General features: G+C 36.9%; 1 pseudogene across 1 annotated transcript in view; it reads right to left on the reverse strand.

The window, feature by feature from the left end:
- LOC150107259 (hexosaminidase D pseudogene) overlaps positions 1 to 26,384 on the reverse strand; it is a 148,831-nt pseudogene that overhangs the window by 12,699 nt on the left and 109,748 nt on the right. The gene's annotated exons all lie outside the window — the stretch shown is intronic.

Consider the following 26,384-nt stretch of genomic DNA (forward strand, 5'->3'; position numbering starts at 1 on the left):
TCGCATCTCTTGTTCCCCTACCCTTCCTGAAACCAAACTGATCTTCTCCAAGAAATTCTTCCACTTTAGATGCAATTCTTCGTGTTAAGATTCTCATAAGTATTTTTGATGTATGAAAAATGAGGCTTATTGTTCTAAAATCCTTGCAGTTCACTGCATTACTTTTCTTTGGTATAGGTATAAATATTAAGGTCATAAAATCTTTTGGTAGTTCTCCTTTGTTATAAATTAAATTTATTATTTTGATTATTTCTTCAGTTCCTTTCTTCTGAAGTTGTTTCAGGAATTCTGCAGGTATTTCATCTATTCCTTCTGCCTTTCCACATTTTAGTTCCTTAATGGCCATTTGTCCAAGTGGTTAGCCTAGTAACTTTGCGCTTCGCAACCATATGCCTGGGGAAGGAGTGTCCCAGGTTCAATTCCCTTCGAAGACCTGAGGAACTTGAGGATCTTCCTTAGCCATAGCTAAGTTAGCCAGTCTTGGGCAGTAGGGTTTTTCCGCCCTTTTTCATCCTGCAAGCAGGCAAACTGGCCCCGTGAACATACGCTCCTACAGTCCAAAATATATCCCCCCCCCCCCAGCGGCAGGCTAGGCAACAGGTCGGTTGGGAATGGTACTAACAAGAAGTTGCATCTAAGTAATACGCGGACCCTGCACAGGAAGCGGGAATAACGCATAGTGAAAGAAGAAGTTCCTTAATGGCCATTTCTACTTCTGTCTTCAAAATCTCTGGGCCTAGATCATCTTCATTTACCTTCTTTATATCTTCTAATGGCAACTCATTTGGTCTATTTTCCTTGTCATATAGATCTTCAATGTATTCCTTCCATCTCATTAGGATTTTATCTTCTTCAGTTATGATTTCTCCATTCTTATTTTCTATGCATCTAGCTCGAATTCCATTTCTCTTGTGATTCATGCTTCTTGCTTTTTCATATAAAAGATAATACCTTCCCACTCTCTCATAATTTTCCATTTCTTCACATTGTTTTTTAAGCTAATCTTCTCTACTTCTTTCTGCTTCCCTTCTCAATCTGTCATTCAGGGTTCTATATTGTATTTTCCCTTCTGGGGTGTCTTTATTTTTCCATTTTCTTCTTTCTTCCATTAGAGAAATCATCTCATTAGTTATCCAAGGTTTTTTTATTCTTTTAGTTCTTACATATCCAATTTCTTCTTCTGCAATCTTCTTTATTTTCTCTTTAACTTGTTCCCATTTACCTTTTCTGGATCTTCAGTTTTGACAAAACTTGTTTCCTCTAATTCTTTCTCCAATCTATTTCCAAATTCCTTGGTATTTTTTAATTTCTCTAATTTCCATTTCTTCCTTTTCATAGCTTCTTTTATTTTCTTTAGTTTCACATTTATTTCTATGAATAGTAGGTTGTGGTCAGAGTAAATATCAGCTCCAGGATATGTGCATGCATTTTTTACACTATTCTTGTATCTTTGCTTTACTATAATGTAATCAATTTGATACCTTTCCATATCTCCTGGTTTTTTCCATGTGTATAGTCTTCTCTTAGATTTTTTAAACCAAGTATTTGTAATTATTAGCTTATTTTCTTTACAGAATTCCACTAACCTTTCCCCTCTCTCATTTCTATTACCTAGTCCGCATCTTCCTACAACACTCCCATCCTCTTCTTCTCCTACAACTCCATTCCAATCTCCCATCATAATCATATAGTCTTTTCGTTTTTCTTTTTATTCCCACATATTTTCCTATCAACAAAATTTCCCATCTGTTGCTATCTACAAAAGACAAACTGTCACCTCTATTATTAGCTGGCATTTATCAGATACCTTGTGAATGTAATCTAACATACTTTGGGTAGACAAGCCATTCTGTGGAAAAAAGAATTAACGAACATCAATATTATATTGAATACATGAAACCTCAAAATTCTGGTCTAGCACAACATAGTATTGACACTAAACACAGTATCCAATGGGATGAAGCTCATCTTCTCCATAGAAGCAGATTTAAATATGAACGCCTTTTCAAAGAAAGTTGTAAACCTCTTTTACATCGGTCAAATCTGAATCAGAAGGATGATTGTTTCTCTCCTAAAAGTTTGGGAGATTCTTATTTTATGTAACCATCAAAAATAATTTAATATATTATTTATTAATATTAATTTCTAGCACATGGCAATACTTTTTAATTGGTAAACTGCCCCCCCCCCCCCTCTTCTGTATGTACCTTGTATTCCCGTTTCTTTGATTTGCATATTTCTATGCACTGATAAAGTACTGTTATTTTCACTACAAAATATCTGTACTTTTTCATTAAAGTTAATTTGTTGTTTATAGGTACTGCCACAGGTACCTTTAAATATTAGTACAAGCCTACTATTTTTTCGGAAATGATATACTAAAATATTAATTATAAAAACTTTAATCAATACTTTTCTATATTTTGGTAACATTACATTTGCTATCATCACGGGTTCTCCAAATGATATTTAGAGAACCCATGGCTGACCCTTTATCTGTTTGTAGAATTTTCTTTGCCAAACAAAATAGCCCGAGTTCATTGTGAACTGAAACAGGGCTGAGATATCAGGAGTAAATATGGCCTGGATGAGGTCTAAGGCATCATTTAATGAACATTAGTGAATAAAGAGAAGACATCAAAACTGACCATTATGTCAATGTGTAGGAGTGCAAGGTTTTCTATACTGGCTTTAAAGTAGGCCGAGTTTTTTGTGTGTGAAGGTGTGTTGCCAGTATATTGCATGAGCACTTTGGCTAAATGTTTGGCTAATTTGTATGTGGGTGAATCATTGTCATCCACAATGGGATGTAATGGCAACATTTTATTTATGGATTTTTGGTATTCCATATATCTTGGGGGGGGGGGGGTTTGCACGGTTTTAGTTTGTTTGCGACTTCCACAGGCCAAGAGGTCACCTTTTTTTTAAGAAGTCTATGGAGTGTTCTGATCGGTGTACTGGTGGGATCATAGAATATAAGGAGGTAGGTAGAATGATGTAAAAGTAAGAAAACAAGCTTACATATATAATCCAATTAGTTTATAACACAGTGGCATTTCCCTTATCCCCTTTAGTAATTATTATTCTGTTGTTTTTAATTTCTTGCAGAGCTTCAAATTTTTTCCTTGAGAGATTGCTTTTTGGTGATTTAGTATTAGTGAGTGCAGTGACTACATCCGGTCTAATGTTGTCAATAGGGTTGGGAAGACTACAGATACCTTGTTCTATTTGGTTCATTGTTTCTTCTACTGGAATTTTTTTTTTTTTAAGGTGCTAGTGCATAGTTATGGCCATGCACAAGGCTGCTAATTGCTTCAGGGTGAAGGATGCTAAGTTTGCTACTGTGTTAGGAGGTAGTTGAGTCTTTTAAGCAGACAAAGAATTTTGGAATTCTTTGTCTGCTGAAGCACTCGAGACTCGGAATTAGATAGGATTACATGCTTGTTACTCATAACTTGCATTTTTTTTTTGGAAATAACGTATAATAAAATATTAATTATAAAAACTTCAATTAATAATTTCCTATACTTTGGCAACATTACATATCACAAAAAAAAAAAAAAAAAAAAAAAAAAAAAAAAAAAATGCATGCAGGCACTAACACTGGGCAAATAAGGTTGAAGAAGAAAGGCAACCAAAGTTGGGCCTAGAGATCCTAAATGTCTTGGGTTTTCCACTTTCCCCATCCCTAGCCAACTTCTTCATGGAGACCTTTGAAGAAAAAAGCCTTAAAGTCTACCCCACATAAACCCACTATCTGGCTGTCTATGTAGATGATGTGTTTTCCATTTGGCCATGTGGCCTGGATACGCTCCACAATTTAACACATCTAGACAATCAACACCCAGGATCCAGTTTACCTTAGAAAAGGAAAACAGTCTCCCATTCCTAAACACACTGATTACATGCCAGCCTGATGAATCCCTGGCATTCTCTGTTACAGAAAACCTACTCATACAAATAGATACATTCACCAGCAGTCACTCTCTCCCAACAATATGGGATTATAAAAACCCTATAATAACAGGACAAATATCCGTTCTTATAACAGTGTCCTAACTAATGAACTTGATCAGATTCCTGACACTTTCTTAGACAATGGCTACAATCCCCATAAAATCCAAAAAATATTAAAACCATGTAACTGCACCCCCCCATCCCCTTTCAGAGCAGAGATTACTCAAGATCTATCATCATTCTATATCTGGAGAAACATTGAAACATCCAAAAAATTGACAAAAATCCTAAGGAAATACAACCTTAGAACCACTTATAGACCACAGAAAACTGACATTCCTTATCTAGTCCACTAAAGATCACCCACATTCCTTAGACACCTACCAGGTCTGTTACAACTGCAAACTGTCCTACTACAGCCAAACAGGCAGGACAGACAATATCAATTTCTGAACACAAGTACCACATCAGGTTCCACCAATACAGCCACTTGCTGACCATGCTTTGGATGCCCACCACAGGATACACTAGAAGAAGCCAACTCTATTATACTACAGCAAACACAAATATAAAAGACTGTTCCTCGAATCTGCCTCAGTCCTAAAAAAACTTTCCAAATCTCTACAAATTTGGGAAGCATTAGTTTTTTTTTTGTGATCCCTGATGATGGCAATGTAACATTGCAAAAATATAGGAAAGTATTCAAGTTTCTATAATTAATATTTTAATAGACATTGCTATTTCCAAAAAAATAATAGTTAAGAGAAGTTATAATTGTGGTCTTGTTAGATGAAACAAGGTTGTGACCAAAGTGAATGATATAGTAGAATTGTTTAATGAATACTTTAGACCATTTCATTTTGGTGAGGCAAGTTTTATTCCAAAGGGGATGGAGAGAATTGAAGGATTAGGAGTGAAGATTAAGTGAAGTGGATGTATTTAGAATACTAAGTATTCCAGATATCAGCAAAGAAGTGGGACTGGATGAAATTTCTCCACATGTTCTAAAGGAATGTGCTTAAAAAAATAAATAAAAAAAATAATAATAGCACCATTGACTTACCTGTTTAATGAAAGCCTTGCAACTGCAAAAGTCCTTGGGGAATGGTAAGACAGTTCTGCCACATTTGGTGGTGGGAGAATGGAGGTATCAAACTACAAAATAGTTTGTATTACTTAGGTGGTTATTAAGATATGGGAAAAGCTGGCAAGAACCTTGATTGTAAACTTGAGAATATTATTTGTGAAGGTCAACACAGACCTGTTAAGGGGTATCCTTGTTTCAGTGATCTGATTACCTTTTATAATAAAGCAACAAGAATTGTTGATGAAGGAAATGCATACACTATATTTTTTTCTATTTTACAAAGCATCTGACAGGCTGCTACATGAGTTTAGGTATTGGGTTGGTGGAGTAGAATGACATCTATCAGACAGCCAATTGCGAAGGGCTATGTATGGGGAGAGAGGGAGAAGCAATATCAGGGAGAAGAAAAGTTACTAGTGGGGAGTTTAATATGGCTCTGTACTACGACCATTACTGTTCAACCTTTATATCAATAATATTATCACTTGAATTTAGACAGATATTTAAGTCATTTGTGGATTATGTAAAGTTTGGGAATGTCATCAAGTGTAGTGGAAATATGGTGACTCTTTACGAGGATCTGAATAAGTTGGAAATGTGAGTGATGAATGGAGGATGCCAATTTAATGTTGCTAAGTAGAAGATTGCTGCGATATTAAGAACATTAATCAGAGATAAAATAGTAGCGATTCCATTGATATAGCCCTTATAAAGTCACATCTGGTCACTAGGGTTTGGAGGAATGAGGATACTTGGGAGAAGGTGCAGAAGCAGATGACAAAAATGATTTCAGGACTGCAGAATGTTAGCTATGAATACAAACTGAAGTCATAATCTGCAGAGTTTGGCAGATAAAAGGCAAAGAAGAAGTGGTATGTTTGAGACATTAAGTTCTTAAAAAGGTATTTATCATATGAATATGAGAGAGATTTTTCAGATGGTGAAAAAGGAAAGAGGCAAGAATTAGAAGCCATCCTTGGAAACTGTACGAAAAAGTAGTAATAAGAGTCCAAGGAGGGTTTTTTTTTTTTTTTTAAATTTAATCTTTTTTATGTGGAGAGTGTAGGTTACTGGAATGCTTTGCCTGATTGTGTTGTGAATGCTAATAGTGTGAATGAATTTAAGCTTGAATACATAGATATGTTGCAGACAGGAGAGATTTTCCATGATAAGTCTGTGTACTTTGTAATATTTGTATAATTCTTATATAATGTATATCGTATACGTATTTACTCGAATATAACTTGCCCTCGTGTATAACTTGCACCCCTGATTTTACTTTATGAAAAAAGAAATTAAAAAGTTTTGTATATATCTCGCACCCCTGATTTTACCTTATGAAAAAAAGAAATTAAAAAGTTTTGTATATATCTCGCACATGAAAAAAATGTTTCAACATGTTCACGTTGAGGCGATAGTTACTCGTTCCCTGCGGTGAACAACATGCCCTCCTCAACAACCACTATATGCAGACACAAGAAAAACAAATAGTTTTATTGTATCACTGAATAAGGTACAGAGACATCTGCAATCTGTGTAATATATTTCTCAACAAATAGTGCAATTAGAGACAACCGGGATAAAAATGGCACTAGCTTATGAACCACGTCTTCTCCCACAGAAACTATGCTGTATAGACTCAAGCAAAACCACACGATGCACCGGCAAACACAGTATCTAACTAAAAACTATTGTCCAATTTTTCAATTACATGAAATAAGTGTTTGTTTGATTGCAACTGAAATTTTTGATGTCATTAAGACATCACAAAAGATAACTTCAAATAAAATTCTATCATGAATTGAAACATACCATATAATGTGTGTGTGTGTGTGTGTGTGTCTGCTTGCCAGTTTGATGTAGAAGCAGCAATAAAATTCAACTGAATGATTGAAACATTGTGTAAGTTGAGCCCACTCGCGCAACATGGGAGCAGTACACAAACAGTAATGAGAAGTTCCATCTAAACAATAAATGAGCAAAACACCAACCTGTCATAAACATGTTAAAAGTAAGAAATATATAGTGAATGTTGTTATGGCAGTTTCAGATATTATGGAATTTGGTTGAAGAGAATTAGCATTTCAATTCAACAACTGTCGGCTTGGCTTTTGTCATTGGGTCATGTGATCTTTTGTTACTACCACACCAATCATATGCACATCTTCATAGTTGCTCTATCTCTACTGGCCTACAATTGCTGTCTGTTTCGCGCTCTGCTTTCATTTCTCATTAGTCATTCGTTAAGGATTGTTCATTATGTATCTCAAGTCTTTTAAACTACTGGTAATTTTGTTTGTTTAAACGACTGTTTGAAATAATGGAAAAGAAGATGACACTATTTGGATAGATTACTTTGATGATGCACACAAGAAAACCACTCTCGAGGCTAGAAGTAGCAATAGCAAATAGTTTCCAAAAATTCTCGCATACATCTCGCACCATAATTTTTTAGCTTTAATTTTGGGAAAAAATAGTGCGAGTTATATTCGAGTAAATATGGTAATATTAATTGCTAATGGTATAAACCTCCCCTCCCCCACCCTGGATGAGTCTTGATTCCAGGAGAATTAATGTGCAGCTAACTTCTTAGTCAATCTCCCCCATTGTTGAGGACTTGTGACCCAATGTATTAGTCTTCTCCATTTGTTTCTGTCTTGCAACATTCTAAGTGCATCCTCCAACCAGTAAGAGCAGGAATTTGATGTATCCATCTCTCACTTGTCCTTACAATTCTAGCTCTTGAAAAGTTTTTCAATGTTCACTCCCTTTCTTCTTGAGATGTGTCCACAATATCTGAGGATTCTTCTCTACACCATGTTGCAGAGACACATCAAGATTAAATTGATCTGATATTCAGGATGGTTCTTTTCTCTGTCCAAGGAACTCTAAGCATCCTTCTCCATGCCCACATTTCAAAAACACTGATCTTCTTAATTCCCCTTGTTCAGTGTCCAAGACTTGAGTCATAAAGAGCCACAAAGAGAAGGATCCAACTAGTCTGATCTTTGCATTGAAAGATATTTTTCTCTTCTCTCAAATCTTAGTGAGCTGAGTGACTGCAGATCTTCCTACTGTAATCACTCTTCTTACTTCTTCCATATGACTCCATTGGCAGAGCGCAATGAGCCCAGATAGATAAACCGATCAACTTTATCTATGTAAGCAGTCCTAAAGTATTTCCATTACGATTCCTATTTAGTATCATCAGCTTTGTTTTACTAACATTGATCTTGAGTCCATATGTCAAACTATGTTGCTTATTAAATATGTTGCACAGACTTAAACTGAAAATGTTTTCATTAAAATAAAATTTCATTACTGGTCATTATAACTAATTATTGAACCACAAAAAGAAAATTGTTTCCTCCCCAATATCTTAAATTGCTTTTATTATTTCCAAATATCATACTTCTATTTTTAAACTAATTAAAATTAGAATATAATGTGGCAAGCTTAAATTAATCATCAGGATTGCTATAACATGAGTTATCACATTATCTATTCAAGTCACCACTACAGCACATGATACCTTACTACCTACATATAGCAGGAGTATTGCAAATTCCAATCCATTCTGGGGTACACCTGCGTTGGTGGGAAAATCTGAGGAGAGTAAGCCATCCACTATGATATGTAGTGAGCGACCAGTGAGAAAGTTGGCGATCCAGCTGCAGAGTGGAGAAGGCAGACCATAGGATGGCAGTTTGGTGAGTATGCCAAACCTGATTAAATGCCTTTGAAATGTTGAGGGCAACCATGAGTTTCTCCAAATTTCACCATGGCTTGAGTCCAGAGATGGGTGAGGAAGGCAAGAAGATCAGCAAGATCATGAGTGGTGGAATCCAATGTCAACAACCTCCATAATCAGCAAGGTTGCATAATCAGCAGTTAATTTTAGAGAGAACAGAAATGAGAGCAATTGGACAGTGGTTCATTGGTTGACTATTATCACCTTTCTTTGGAATGGGTTGGATGTGTACCAGCTTCCAGGCAGACTGAAGAGGTGATATAGGATAGGTGTTCAGGTTATTGAGGATTCTTCAGATTTCTTTTTGCTGGAAGACTATGGGTGGCATGAAGGGAGCCATTCTTGGTAGTGTGGAGGTAACATTGCCCAGGTCATCAATGCAAGAATTGGAAGAGAAGGGCGATGCAAGTAAGTTGACCTTGATTTTTAGTGAGGTGACTAAAGTATCATCGGGATGCGAGAGTGGTGGAAACCTGGGTAGGCAGAAGTATGGACAGGAAGTGACTTTGCAGCATTTGGCCCTTTCAAAGTCTGACTTGGGCTTGATGATGATGATTCTTTTACAGCTGCTGTGGGCTGCAATATAGGCACAGAAGGCAGCTCGAATTTTGGTCTTGAGCCAATTGTGGTAAGTGTTTCTTGGTTCTCAAAAAAGTTTTTTTTGAGAACCAAGACTTGGATTGTGGCTGAGGGTTTGGACTGGAATAGGGGATGAAAGCCTTCACACCTGTAAGGATGATTTCTGTTATTCGGTCTGAGCAGGTTTGGATCAAAAGAACTGAAGCAGCAAAAGAGACTTGTAAAGTTTTAGTCCAAGTTTCCAAGACGAGAACTGACAACCACAGTATACCTGAAAGGAGAGCTTGTTAGGAGGAGGTCAAGTATGTTGGCAAATTGGAGGGGGGGGGGGTTGTCTGGTATTCTGGTGGGAAGATTGATGGTCTGATATAGATCACTGCTGATGGCAAACACCTCAGCATTCCTGTCTGCTTGATTGGTAAAGGGGGGGGGGGGGGCTAATATGAGTTGTGGACATTGAAATCTCCCAAGAAGGATGATCTCACTGTTGGGTACTTAGACTGCAGAAAGTCGAGCTTTAGAGAAAGTTGAAGAGATCAGAGTGGTTGATGGAGTTTGGAGAGCAATACAGGGAGCATATGAAAAGGGCCAGGTTGATTTGGTAGAAAAATTTTGAGTCAAAGTAGATCAAATAGTGAGGATTCAAGGATTTGCAGTCTCTGGCATGGTATGTCAGTTCTCATGAGTGCACAAGTGCCACCCTTGTGGTAGAAAGAGCTGTGTAATGTAGTTTGGGCAGTTGAGATGTACAGTGGCCGTTGCGGTTCCAGTTGGGATTCTGAAAGGAATAGTAGTTCTGGTTTAGATGACTGTAGGTGGTGGTGTGCATCATTTGTATTGCTGTTTAGGCCATGAATGTTGGTGAAGTGGATATGGAAACTTTTTTTGGTAAGAATTAGTGTTGCTTGAATTTCTGGTTCCTTTTATGATTTTTTTTGGTTGGATTTTTTTGAACTGTTTTGTATGGGAGAATTTTTGAGATCTACCATAAAGACACATTTCTTTCGATTGCATTTCATTGTGTTTGGTGAGAAACAGATAAAAAGGAAGCGGAGCAGGCAGTGAGAGGTAAGAGACTCGCAAGTATATTGGCCACACAGAAGGGGGGGGGGGGGTCAGTCTCCTGTTCATAAGTGGCCTAGATGGTTCCCCTGCAGCCACAGTATTTGGTCATCCTCCAGTCACAAACTGGCCAAATACGTGGTTGCAGGCTTTTTTCCCTAGCTGATCGGGAAGCCTCCAAGTTCATTACTACCTGGTTTTGGTCCCATGTACTAACCAGTGGTCTGCATGCAGAATTGTTTTGCTGCTGTACCCTCGAGTGGGGGAAGGGTACCCCCCCCCACACACAGTGAGATTGCTAGTCTGAGGGTATCACTCTCACTGCATGTGGGAAGAGTGGCGACAGAAACGAACTCTTGCTCTAGCGACCAAACATGGCTGCAGCCATTTCAGGTCTCCAATAAGCAAAGTGGTGGTATTTCACTCGGTTATGAAAGACATCTACCACCTACAGATTAAGTTGGCATTTCCTCCGACTAGGGAAGATATGCCTTAGCCGTGGCAATGCTCACCAAAGTACCATTTGTGCACTGATAACTTAAAAATCAAAAGAAAAACTCAAAAACTGTTTTGAACAATACCTCAGTTGTCACTCTGAGTTTGTGATGTTGATCATCTTCCTGCAAAAAATCCATATTCTTCACCCCAGGATTAAATTTTCTATGGATAAAGAAAATTATGGGTAATTACCTTCCTTAGGCACTCTACTTACCCATACATCTACAGGTACCCCTGCTAGCTCTCTATCTCCTCTAGCAGACAACTGCCAAAAAATCCAGCTCAACCTTAACAGAAATATGGTATCATAAAAAAATTACTCAGTAGAACTCACCACTTGTTCCACTGATATAGTTTGCAACAAAAGATCCTTCTTCAAAGTCCTAATAGAGCAAAATGAAAGCAACACCCACCAGGTGATATTCAAAGAATTACAATTATAGGCTTTCTCCTTGGATGACCTCTGCTGAGAGAACAGTTCCAAATCCTAAATTTGTTGCCAGAATTTTGAAAGTTCAAACAACCATATTTTCAGGGGGGGGGGGGGTCACTCACTTCCACGGAAGGACTGCCTCTTCTTTCTTTACTTGCTGTGCTGTATCATGTCATGGGAATGTCACCACTCTTATTTTGGTCAAATTGGTTATCCCACTAAGAAAAGGATGAACGAAACCAGATACAGTATGGGAATCAAACATGTCTAGTCTTACTCAGCAGAGCATTCATGTCAGCACTGACTACAGGAATTGTTCAAAACACACTCTTATCAAAGAAGACAAAACACATCTTAAAAATACACAAATCAGAAAATTCCGATTCAATGTTGGACAATATAATAGGACTTCAGAATCTTCCTCAAGCGAACAAACACACGTATACCATAAAACAGCTTCTGTTGATAGCCTTCCAATGCCTTTCCCAAGTCTTTTATGTTTTAAAACAAATCAAAGATGAGCAGCTTTCAGATGCGAAATCTAGACTTAAATACACAAATTATTCAAGAAAAAATGAAAGAGTTGGAAAATAAGAACTGCAAGAATAGTAAATCAGAACTCTATGGAGGAGGAAGTAAAAGAAAAAGGAGGAAGTAAAAGAAGTCAAGCTTGTGCACTAAGAGAATACAGAGAAAAATGTAAGAATGTGAAGTACTGTAAAACTATTTAAACAAAAGTCATGGGAAGACTTTTGTTTAGCTAGTTTTGTCTGAAGTAATCACTCTGAAAGACAGCTAAATGAAACAACCAGTGACAGTATGGTTAAAAAAAACACTCAATAGGCATACAATCAGAAATACTTGAAATAGAAAAAGCCATCAAAACCTGAAATGTGGAAAGGCAGCTGGAATAGATCATATTTGACCAGAAATTCTTAAATATGGAGGTATAACAGTTTTACAATGGCTGCACTGCATAATTCAGAAAGCCTGGACAGATGGTCAAATTCCAGATGATTGGAGTAGAGCTTTCATAGTACCTATCTATAAAAGGGACATAAAACAATATGAGAATTGCAGGGATATTTCCCTACTGAGCACTCCTGGTAAGATTTTATGCAAGTATATTTCAGAAACAGCTAAAAAAATTGTAGAAGGGAAGCTTGGCAAAGAACAAGCTGGATTCAGGCGGAGAAGATGTAAGATTCGAGGCTTTTGAAATGTGGCGCTGGTGCTGCACGAATAAAATCAAATGGACAGAAAAAAAAATCAAATGAACAAGTCTTGAGAGAGATAAGCGAAACAAGAAGTCTAATTAGATCAATCAAAATTAGAAGAGATAGATGGTATGGACATATACTTTGGCATGATGAACTTGTGAAAAAGAATAACTGCAGGCAAAATAAAGGGGAAAAGAAGAAGGGGCAGACCAAGGAAGAGCTTCGTCGACCAAGTCAAAGAAAGCACAGGCCTGAGGAGTTACCAAGAGATTAAGAAGAAAGCCAATGATAGAGTGGAATGGAGGAAATTGCTGCTGAGCTACCAGTCCCAAGACTGATGCAACTGATGATGATGAGGAGGAGGATCAAATTCACTTTAAAACAAATAGTTGAGAAATCATGGGAATATAACAAGAATCTGTATTTAAGTTTTGTAGGTATGAAAGAAAAGGCATATAACAAGATACCAAAAGTAAAACTGTTCAAGATACTGCAGTTATATGGTGTAAATGGGATATTATATCAAAGCAATACTTAGTTTATATTTGAGTTGCAAGTCACATGTTAGAATTGAATGAGGTACAGGATGTGATTTGATGTATCAGGTGCGAGACAAGGATGTACATTATCTCCAAATCTAATATTAAAATTGAAGGTGTTAATCTCAGCTCTTTACTTTATGCAGATGACATACTTCTGAATAAATCTAGTACAAGCCTGTAAGATTCCTTGATTAAACTGAATAACTGTTGTAATAAATTTGGTATGAAAATCAGCAATAAAAAGGCAAAAACAACGAAAATAGGCAGAAACAGTGACAACATCAAATGCATCCTGAATGGAGAACCTACAGAACAAGTAAAACATTTCAACTATTTAGGCACAGTTTTTAGTGAAATGGCATAACTGAACTAGCTTTGCTAGTTCAGCTGTCTATTTCCATGATATGGTAGAAAGTTAACTGAATACTTTTATATGGAATGAGAGAGAAATTAAACAAAACACTAAATTTGTTGTATACAAGACAGTGTTGAAACCAATTTTAATTTATGAATCTGAGAGCTGGGGTAAGAAATAAAAATTCATCAAAAACTGGAGATCACAGATATCAGAGTTCTGAGAACAGTTAGGAAAGTGACAAACGGCATCAATAGGCAGTATCATATTAAAAATTAGGATATTAGGAAAGAACTTGATATTGTTAACATTCAGAAATATGTTAGCAGAGCTAATCTCAGGTGGTATGGTCACTTAAACAGAATGGGAGAGGAAAGGTTAGCCAAACAAGTGTTTTTTTTTTTTTTTTTTTTTTTTTTTTTGGAAGGATGGTAGGAAAAAACTCAGAAGAAGACCAAGATGTAGGTGGATTGATACCGTAAAAAGTGCCTTAGAAGTCAGAAATATAAGATCTGATATTACTGGAGTTTTGGCAGATAACAGATTAATTTGGAGGAAAATTGTCAGTCGGAAATTATCAATGATTTAACTTTTTCATGTAGTACTATGATAATATCCTGTACACTCCTGAGGATACATGTCAGGAATTTGATGATAATGACAATTTTATTTACTTTATATATGAATAAATGGGATCCCCCACTTTCCCACCATCCCTTAGGACTGGTTGAGCCCATGTGTGTGTGTGTGTGTGTGTTCATGGGCTGGTGTGTGCCTGTTCTGAGGGACGAAAAACCTGGGTTTCTGGGAGAAAACGCCCTCCACTTTCATATGAGACTGGCTAATTCACTTTTAGTCAAAAGAGACCAGATAAATGTTCCTCATGTCATGGATGGGAATTGAACCTGGGTGTTTCTTAACAAAGGGCTTCGTCTATACTGAGTGAGCTATGGAGGCTCTATAATAACAGTAGAATGACTGATTCTTCCTTTTATGAGTAAACCAGCTGGCCTGTTTCAGTCTCATCCCAGTGTTTCATTGGTCTGTCTCTATTTCTTTGGTCCTTTGCTTTGTAGTCCATTATCTTCCTTTGTATTCTATCATACTGCATATGATAGAATACAGTCCCCTAAACGACACTCTCTCAAGATATGTTCCCTAAAACATAGGACTATCTAAATCCAAAACCGAAGTCATCAGCAAAATAGCCAAAGACAAAGCAATTGACGTCCTGGCTCTCCAGGAACTAAAAATCCCAGGCCTAATTCTGGTATCTTATAACTGCCATCCCAAGCAGGGCCTAATAACCTACATCTGGCCTGGCCTCAAAGACATAACCCAATATGTACCTGATGCAGAATACTCCATAGGTATTAAAGTCCCAAATACCTTCATCTACAATGTCTACAAACCACCATCGCAATCTTGGCCTGATCAGATGGACCGGCCACCACCTCACCCCTGCTATTTATGTTGGTGACTTCAACTCTCATCACACCATGTGGAGCTATTCCTCTAACAACTGGGAACGGTAATAATCTAGTTAACTGGATGGATACATATAACCTGTATTTGATTTACGATGCCAAGCAGGAAGGCACTCTCCACTCAGCCAGATGGAACAGAACCTACGCCCCAGAACTGTGCATAGTCTCTAAAGACTCGGAAGACAACCCTCTGCCAACAACCAGAACCATCTTCAACAGATTCCCTAATAGTCAGCATTGTCCTACACTAATAGAGACAGGCACATCAATCCCAGTCATCAGCAGAACACCAATTGCTAGATGGAACCTTCACAGGTCTGACAGGAATGCATTTCAGAAACAAATCGAGCAAACCATTAGAGCAATTCCACCCACTCTTAATTGCTATCCTAGATTTGTTAAACTAATCAAAACTGCAGCTAAAGCCTCTATTCCTAGAGGCTACAGAAAACAATAATCCCATGCTGGAGTAGAGAAACTGGGAAACTTTTAGCCAAATATGAAAAAACTGAAGACCCAACTGTTGCGAAGGAGCTCATAGCAATGCTGGATAATGGATCCCAACCATCCATGAACTCTATTTCACCAAATCTAGCTGGAAAAACTGGTTACTTTTGAGAAAATTAGGTTGGTCAGAACCATGCACAAAACACAAAACAACAGAGATAACTCCTGATCAAATGGCTATCATTTATTGAAATCCTCCAAGATACTTCCCAGCTCTATTAGGAAAATTACTGCGCAATCTTCCATCAGACAAATCCTGAAGACAGGTCCGAGCTTCCTAAAATTGTACACCCGGTATTTTGGCAAGAGGTACAAGTAGCCTTAAAACTCACCAAGACTGGCAAGGCTGCAGGAGTGGATGGTGTCCTCCCTGAGTTTCTAAAACATCTCGGTCAACAAGGTCAAACATGGCTGGCTGCCCTTTTTTTAAAAATTATAATGACTGGTAAACTACCAAATCTGTGGTGGGAAGCCAAAATAATTGTCGTGCCCAAACCAGGGAAAGATCCAAATTATGTGAAAAATCTACCACCTATCTCCTTGCTTTGCTCCACCTTTAAGCTCTTTGAAAGAATTCTCCTTAAAAGAATTTCACCACTCATCGAAAGAGCACTCTTGATTGAACAAGCTGGCTTCAGGCCAGGAAGAAGTTGCTGTGTCCAGGTCCTCGCCCTGACAACATAGATCGAAGCAGGCTTCCAAAAGAAACTTAAATCTGGAGCCACTTTCATTGACCTAACATTAGCTTATGACACAGTCTGGATCAGGGCCTCCTCCTAAAGCTAGGAAATATTATAAGGTGCAATAAAACTTTCCAGCTTTTTGAATCCATTCTCTCCAACAGAAAGATCCAGGTCCATATTGACGGAAAAAAGAGCAGGCCCAGATTCCTTCACAACGGTCTCCCTCAGGGTTGTGTGTTATTCCCTTTTTAACATCTACATGCACGACTTACCACATACCAGCTCAAGCAAGTATATGTACACTGATGATCTAGTGATACTACATCAATCTACCTCCTTTGCCAACCTGGAATCAACCTTGAACACAGACCTGAACATCCTGGAAGAATACTTCAAGCCAAATCCAACAAAAAACTGTGTCCACAGTATTTCACCTGAACAATGCAGAGGTGAATCGACACCTCAACCTTTCTTTCTGTAGAAAAATGGTAGAACACAAGCCTCACCCGAAATACCTTGGAGTGAGCCTGGACAGAAGCCTAACCTATAAAAAGGCACATCACCAACCTGTCCAACAAAATTAAAATGAGAAACAATATCATTTCAAGGCTTGCTGGAACAACCTGGGGTTGTGGTGCAGAAGTCCTAAGGTCATTTGCACTAGCCCTTGCATTCTCTGTAGCAGAATATTGTGCCCCTGTCTGGGAAAGAAGTGCACATACTAACATTATAGACACCCAGCTAAACTCTACCATGCGCACAATTAGTGGGACAGTGAGAAGCACCCCTCTCTCCTGGCTGCCTGTCCTATCTAACATACCGAGAAGACAAGCCTCAATTAAAGAATTTAATAAAGCAATGAGCAACCCACTCCTGCCCCTGCACCAGACTCTCATAAATCCACCTAGTCTTCGCTTAAAATCTAGAAAGCCTTTCTGATCAATGGACGAACTCTCTTCAGCTGCTCTGCATCAACACCTGACATGTGGAGAGGATACTGGTCCAACAATCTCCCAACAAATGGCTTCCTGGTAGAAGATCCCTGTGCTCAGCAGCCTAGTTTTGCTCTTCCTAGGAAGATTTGGTCATCAATCAACAGGATCAGAACTAACCAGGGCAGATGTGGCCACCTTCTACATAAATGGGGACTGTTAGACCACCCTTATTGTGATTGTTCTCCCATGGCTCAGACGATTACGCATATTGTGAACAACTGCCCAAGGTGCCAATTTCATGGTGGTGGTCTACAGTACATCCACAAGGTGACAGATGAGGCCTTGGATTGGCTTTCCAGACTGAAAATTGACCTGTAGCTGGTCTGTATTCCTTTTGCCATAAGAATAAATAAATAAATAAATAAATAAATATGCAATCTCTTCTACTCTTTTTATTTGGCTCTGTATTTTTCTATTGTTATCATTACTGGTGTTTGGTTTGGCTCTTTCAGCATCTCTTCATTTCTCTTTTTATCTAGTCTTGTATAACCAGCTGTTCTCATGTTTCATTTCTGCAGCAGTGATTCATTTCAGATCTCTCCCCCCTCCCCTCCCTCTCATTGTCCATACTGACATATAATAATGTTGGTTTTGATAAAATATTATACATTCTTAGCCTGCTTTTTTTTTTTTCGTGAATATTGCTGACCTTAATGTTTTGTTTATTATTCTATTTATTTTGGAGAAATTGGAAATATTAATTTTCAATTAATATTGAAAGTTACAAAGAGCAAAACATATTTGAACTAAATTGTACCAAGAAAGAAAATCAGGAATATAGAGAATTTGTAAACTTTTTATCTACATTTATATGGAGTTCACAATGCACTTACAACACCACCTCTGTTGATCCATACCACTTGATGATCATCATCCTCCAAAAAATCTAGTTCTCGACATTCCTGTTGACTATATACTTTTACTCCATTTCCATGGTAGCTGTTCTTTCTCTCCCTCGGCTACTGAAAACTGTCAGAATCTCTTTAGCAACTTACATATTTCTATCATATTACCCCTCCTATATCAATCAAATTTGTAAATTTATTCCATTCTCATATGAAGCATTCTATAGGCCTGACACCCACCACCTTGGTTCCTGCCTCTGAATCATGTTGTCACTTCTTTATCCTCACAATAGCTTACCTGTCCCTATTTAGTGAAGGTACAGGGAAATTATCCTAGCATCTAAGTGATTCACTGTGGTATTCTGTCTACTTTTTCAAGACAAAACTTCAATTCTGTTCACTTCTTAATGCCTGGCATCAATTTCCAGGAGTACAATCTCATCCAAAGCTTGCAAACTTTTTTTTAAGTCTGAAGTATACATAATTTTGCATTATGCTATACTATAATCATTTATTAAATTATCCTGCAAGTTTTCTCTATTACATTAACTATTGCTCTCCTTACCTTAAAATCATCAGCAAATAACTGCATATTACCATTCGAATACCTCCAATATCATTATATATATTAAACAGTTCAGCCTTGTGGCATCTGCCTTCTCTTTGATTCTATTCCACAAAGCACTACTCTGTCAGTTAGTTATCCTCTTATCCATGTTACCAACTCCATTTGCTCAGGTTTGCTTAACTGCACACCATGTAGCATCTTGTCAAATGCTTTTGTAAACTCCAACAATAACATAAATGTAGCCAAATAGCTAATGCAAGACTCTTCATAACTATGTGCTGTGCTGTCCACTACAGAGTATTATACTCTTGTTCCTGAATTTATCAATCAATCACTTCTAAATTCTTGCTTTCAACTAACTTTTCCAACATCTTAACCACCAAGTCTGAGATAATAATTTGCTACCTCTATTATGAATCTACCTTTATGTAATGGAATCACACAAGATCTCACTCTCTTGGATCAAACAATGGTGAGCAAATATTGCAGGTTAGGAGAATTTATGGATGCCAGCATGAACTGATTATGGGAGATGCTCATCATCCTTCAAAGATGATCTTAACAAGATAATGCCATTAGACAAAGAGTTTGTAAAAGGTATGTGCTAACTTATATCTAATACAACTGTCAATGCCACATTTAAAAAAGAATGTTTGTATTTTCTATGGCATTTTATGAACTACTATACAACCTTGCAATTTAAATTAATTCAAATGTGGATGGACAACATATCATTGTTTTGGATAGGAAATTGTGAGATAGGAATCAAGAACTTATACACAGAGGAGAAATGATCCAGAGAGGGGAAAAGGATGCCAAGATGAAACTGATCTCTCTCTCTCTTCAACATATACAGGTAGTTTCCAACTTCATGGGTTAATTTTTTTCCAAGAAACACTCGTAAAGTGAGAATTTATTTCCCACAGATATAATGTTAAAAACAGGGGTTATGTTCTCAACAGTAAAATTTGACCATAATAATGTTTTAGGTGGGAGATGAATTCCATCACCCTGTGTGAGACTATGCCCCACTAGCTGGAGGCCTGAAGTGGCTTGAAAAAGTTCCACATTTGGTCTCTAGTTCTCACACTTTGGACTCATTGCAGAAGACTATTCAATTCACACAATTCAAAAATGTATTTTTGTCTATTACTATGCATGCTCTGAGTTTGCAGGAGGAAAAATCCAAAAAACTGGAGGTTCCATGATACAAGATCCCTGCTCTCATTTGTTATTATTTAACTTTTTTATATGAACAGAAATAATTTATATTAAATTTAAAGGAGATTAATAATAAAAGAAAACATTGCCAAAATACAAGCCCTGAATTCAAACAGAATGATGAAACATTCATACAGCTTTGTATTCAGTTATTAGTCATTAAACTATAGAAGTTCAAGCCTTAATTTATAAGCACCTATTTAATAGCCTCTTTAATGATTATTCCGAAGAAAATAAACAGATAACAAATAGCAGAGGTGGTAGCAAATTACAGACCTCTTAGTATCTCAAGAATGGGTTAAGTTTTTGGTAAAGGTGGTGGAAGTTAGAATACTAGAAAGGGTGGAGATACTCTATAGAGGAGAACACGGCTTTGTTAAGAGGTGGTCTTGCTTCAGCAATTTACTCTGTTTCCATAATGGAGTGGCAGTAAAGCTGCATAAAGGCAATGCCTATGCTAAGATATTGTAACATGTTACAAAAGCAGCATGGTAATCTGATGGAGTAGAAATAAAGGGAAGGCAGATGATGAATGGGGCTTTGTAAAGCTCTATACATTAATGATATCAAAGATAATTTGATGGGTGATATTCAACTGCTTGCTGATGATGCAAAGTTAAGGAGGACAGTAGTGATAAGCAATGTAGAAATCCAGCAGGATGGCATGTGGAAATTGGCACTATGGCCAAAGGATAATGAATGTTCTTTCAATGTGCCAAAGTATGATGGTATACACTTTGAATTGAAAAGGTTCCAATCTATATATTATATTGACAGGATTGCACAGCTATAATCTGATGAGACCAAGGATTTGATGGTTCTGATAAACAGGGAATTGAAGTTCTGAGAGCTGATCACCTGGATCCCTCTTTTTTTTTTTTATAAGGCTTGTGACTACTTGACTACTGTGCTCAGATTTGGTCACATGGGTTAACTGAAGATATGGAAGTGGTGGAAAGGATTTACAAGCTTGTGACCAAGATAACATCAAGTCTGCATAATGATTTCTATGAGGAGATTGAAGATTTGCAGATTACAAAAATTGGTTGATAGATAAATAAGAATGGATATTACAAATGTATGAGGTTGCTAAAAATTTTTATAGAAAGATGTAGAGAAAAGTATATATATGGCAAGTTTATCACTCAAAGATGAGTAAAAGTGGGTCAGCAAAAGATGTGTGGTTTAGATTTTTTGGTTGAAGATGGTGAATGAGTGGAATAAATTAATGGAGATGATTGTCAATTAATCAGTTGAAGGGGAGATATCATTGATATGATGATATCATTGACTATGATGGTTATCATGTGAATAGCAAAGTGAAACTCCCACAATGTCTTTGGACTCTGAGATTCCTGGTTTATAATAATGTTTGATGCTGTCTTATTTATAATTCCAATGGAGTAGAATCTAAAAGAATTAGGGTGACTAGTACAGAGCCCTAGTTCAGGGCTCTGTACTAGGACAACTACTCTAATTTGTATGTTAATGATAAAGGGAGTGATTAAATGGGATATATTCAGTTTTTTTTTTTTTTTTTTTTTTTGCTGATGATGCAAAACTGCAGAGGGCAATAGTTAACAAAGGTGATGTAGTTATCTTGCAAGATGATTCAAATAAATTGACATTGTAGGTGAAGGATAATGGCTGTCAATTCAATGTTGCAAAATAAGGTTATGTACTTTGAGTTGAAAAGATTACATGCTGTGCATCCCACACTGATAGTACTGGATGCAAGAAACTGATGAGGCATGGACATGGGGGTAATGGTAAATGGAAAATTGATATTCAGATGGCATACCACAAAAGGTGGCAAAAATAGCTCAAAGGATTATTTGGATGTTGAACACATTGGCAAGTAAAGATAGGGAAGTTATTTATGCCTCTTTTATAAGGCTATGATTTGGCCACACTTGACTACTGTGCACAACAGACTTGGTCACCTGGATTTCTTGGAGATCAAGGGTGGTTGAAGATTCAGAGATAAGTGACCAAGTTAGTGACATATCTGTGAAATGCTCCTATAAGGATAGATTAAAAGTGTGTGAAATGCAGAGTTTAGTTGACAGGCAGAGGAGAAGGGACATAGTAGAAACTCAAATTACTAAAGAGATTCTATAAGAATGACACACAAAAAAAGTATTCAATACATGATGAGTAGGGAGAAAGAACAAGAGGTTATCTCTAGAAGTTGTGTAAGAGTAATTAGTAAGGGTGTGTGGACTAGATTTTTTGTTGAAGAGTGGAATGGATTTCCAAAATTAGTTGCAAGTGTCTCAACAGTGAAAATGAGTTTAAGGAGGGATATGATAGCCACTGTGTTTACAAAAGTTAGTTTGGGTCTCTCATGGTGAGTCTTCTGACTCGTGGAGATAATCATATAATAATAATAGTTTGTAACTCACAGCTGCATAAAAGCATGGCTTATAAACTAAGTTACCCACCTGTCTTGATGCACATATTTAGGCAAGAAGAAGAAGAATCTGTTAATGATGGCATAAAGTGTAAAAATGAAGAGAATAAGGTATACTGATGTACTGTATTTTCAAGTGTACCAGGAGTCCTTGTATATGATGCAAGTCCTGATTTCAGAATTTTTTTTAAAAAAAAGCATAATAAAACAATTCATCAAAAGAAATAAAATGACAATGAATTTATCTGTGTATGATGCTAACTTAAATAACACTAAATTAGCATGAACAAAATTCAAGTATACATGTAAAATTCACTTATGCTACAGGCAAGCTATTACACTGAAAGAAACAGCATCAATCGAGTCACTCTCATATAGAATAAATTCGCTCCTAAATTTTTAACAAGTAGATTAAATGATAGTTGAGTCTATTTCAAAAATAGCTGAACGAATATATTTAATGGAAGAAACCACATAACCACTAATGGCATAAGAGCAACAAATAAATGCCATCTACATAGAAAAGTAGAAGGAGCATGCAAAAAAATAGCTTCATCATGCAAAATGCCATCATTTTAGATGAACTTGATTCAAATTAATGTTATTTTATGTAACTCCAAGAATATTTTCTATGCTGTTATGTCATTTTCATCTGAAAGAAACAAAACAATGTTAGAAAATATTGCTTTTCTAACAAGTTAGAAAAGCAATATTTTCAAAATGTCACAAAAATAAGGCTTTCCCCAAGGTATGTCAAACACTGTCACAGAGGTTATGTAGATACTGACATATGTAACTGCATTAAAAAAAAAGTTAAACTGCCTAAGACCATTTTTATGTCCAAAAGTCATAGATAGGCAGAGCTCTTTTTTGTCCTAACCGATTTTTGAAATTGTTATGTAACCTGTCTCCACCCTAAGCCATCACCAATAGTTGGGCTCATGGCTATTGAGGCAATGGGAAGAAAATGCAGCAGACAACTTCTGTACTCTTCCTAAACCATAATGCTCCTACTTGCCTGTCCAGAGATTGACTAACTCCAATTAGCCAAAACAGGTCCTCAAGTTGATGACTAAAATCAAACTTCTAACAATGTTTCTTCGGGCAGCCTAGTATATGATACCAAAAACATTGCCATAAAGTCTATGTTCATTCTCACATGTACATCCTCACTGCGTAGTACACAGGATAATATTGTAGTTTTGTTGCTGGTGCCAGAAATCATTTAAATTTTTTAATACATTCAAAGTTTCTGGACATGTTTGCAAGTGAACAGCCTCATTAACTTGGTAATGTCTATTCATCTTGCAGAGATGGGCGAATATGACCATAATCAAAGTCAAGGTCTCTGCACCAACAAGTTTTCATAGAGATAATGAAGCTGATGCCTTTATTATCATGTAGATGCTAGAATAAATGAATTAATAGCTATGGGAGACTCCAATATCTAAATAGACAAGACTGCCATTCACCGAGGCAGCAGATGGATAATATAGCTTCAGATCTCAAAACACCAGAAGAGATCCCATTAGTTTACACAAAATAAATCACATATAGTGACAAATTCCTTCCAGAGGAAACCTAAAAGAGTATGGACTTAGTGTTCTCCAAGTGACTGAGCAGCTGAAATAGATAACGTGCCAGTTTAAAATGCAAAAATAATCCAGAAGGAAGAGATAATAAATACTTTAATACAGATCGTGAATTAGTCAGGATCACCATTCCGATCTGCCTTGATAAAAACAAAGATGAATAGTTCACAAAAATAAAAAAAAAAGAAAAGAATATCAGCCCAAAGTAATTCAGAATAATATTAATGCATACAAAACAAATATCAACCAGGAACTACAGAATACATCAGCAGAAACAGACTCCTATACACTCTGCAGTTGAATGGAAATAATAATTGAAGCATCAAGTAAATCAATTATTAATAAATGTTTGAGAAGGGAGAAAAAAAAGTATGGCAGAAGAGCAAGAATGACTCACTAAGAAATTGAATATGCTGAACTCCACAAACTCAAAGTGACACACACTTACACACGAGTGAGAGGATCAGAAAGAACATGTGGAATGCAAACTGCATTAATAAAGGATGCCTTTGAAAATAATATAAATAGCAAAAGATGTAATGTCTGCAAATAAGTCACAAATAACAAATAATTTCTATTTAAAATAATAATAATATATATACACACACACACACACACACACACACACACACACACATGTATACAGTCATCCCTTGGCTTACACCGGAGTTCCATTCCATCTGGCATCTCTTCCTTTTCTCGTTCTTTCTCTTCTGCAATACATTGTTACTCCAGTTCGACCAATTCTTCGTTGGTCAACTCCTCAGGAGCACTTTCTATGAGTTGAACTATGTCGTCATCATTCACACTGACAGATTGTTTGCTAGACCCACTATTTCTCTCACTCAATTTACAAAGGACTTCATTTTTTCAAAACTTCCAAAATTGTGTTCCGAAATTCTCACTGTGCTACATCACACATGGCTTCAGTTTATATCCAGCCACATTATCTCCTAACAGAATCATAATATGGTCTTTAAGAGCTTTGAAACCAGGCATAGATTTCAGCTTTTTGTGGATGAATGTCTGCTCAGGCATTTTTTCCAAAACAGGAGGTCTCATCTATTTGATGTGGCAAATAATTTTCTTCTGTAATAATTTTATTTAATTTCTCCACAAACTCCTTGGCAGCTTTCTCATTTGGCACTTTTGAATGTCTTTTTACATATGTCACTCATACACTGAGAGGTCACTTCGTCCCAAGCCACAGCAATATTTTTAATAGCATGATAAATATTGAATGCTTTCCAGAATTTCATAAGTCTGATCATTTTCTTCAGTGGCAGAAATGGCTAGTGAAAAAGTTCTTTGCAGATAATAAGCCTTAAACACTGCAAGAACTCCCTTCTTAAAGTGGAGTGAAGATCACTGATGAAAGGTGAAAGACCTGGAGCAATATCTACAATAAATAAAATTTTAAATTCTACATTTTCTTTCACAAACTAGCTTTCCAATTCTCTTGCATAACAGTTGATTAAGGAATCCTCAAACAATTTTTGAGTCATCCATGACTTCTTACAGCTCCAATAATGAACTGGAAGAGTATGCTCCCTAATGTTTTTGAAGGCTCATGGATTCTCACTGGGCCACATCACAAATGGCTTCAGTTTATATCCAGCCACATTATCCCCTAACAGAATCATAATATGGTCTTTAAAAGCTTTGAAACCATGCATAGATTTCAGCTTTTTGTGGATGAATGTCTGCTCATGCATTTTTTCCAAAACAAGGAGGTCTCATCGTATTAAATATTTGCTGTGGCAAATAATTTTCCTCTGTAATAATTTTATCCAATTTCTCCACAAACTCCTTGGTAGCTTTCTCATTAGCACTTGTAGATTCACCATACATTTTCACATTATGCAGCGCAAAACGCTGCTTGAATCTCAATAAAACAACCGGAAGAAGCGTTGAATTCATAGTCATAATCAGGCCCTGCTTTCTCCTTCAACATATTGAAGAGATTTAGTACCCTAGCGGTTACGGTCCTAGTGCTAAGGGGTATGCACTTTTGGTTCAGGTCTTCTATCGATATATGATGCAAGAAGCTTTTCCATATCACCTATAGGACCTTGTCACTGCTTCGTCACTATTGCTGATTTAAAGAAAGCAGATCTTTTCACAGCTTCTATGATTCTATCCTTGTTTTTCAAAATTGTCATCACTGTGGAATGAGACCATCCAAAGTCATGTGTGATCACACTGATGGGCTTACCAGCTTCATGCTACTTTATAACTTGCAACTTCATTTCAAGATCAATTGCTTGCCACTTTTTCTGTGATTCTTCACTAGGATTTTTGATTGGAGGTGTAGGGATCATGCCACACAAAATATCACGAAATATTTAACGATAAATACACAAATAACCTATTTCTCAAACACAAAATCAACAGAGGAACTGTTGAAGACACGTGCCAATTGCCGAAGGGGGTTGCCACTGAATGCACAGTTGCCAATGCACATGATGCATTGTTGCTAAATAGAAACCTTTTTACTTTACGTTCACTGGCATCTTGTTCGAAAGCATAGTCGAAAATGTTTATTCCCTTATCGGATCATGGACTTATCTTTGAGCAGACGCAACTTGA

The sequence above is a fragment of the Typopeltis vanoorti genome, chromosome 4, assembly GCF_054136105.1.
Source record: "Typopeltis vanoorti isolate ZY-2024b chromosome 4, IOZ_Tvanoo_1.0, whole genome shotgun sequence".
Lineage (NCBI taxonomy): Eukaryota > Metazoa > Arthropoda > Arachnida > Uropygi > Thelyphonidae > Typopeltis > Typopeltis vanoorti.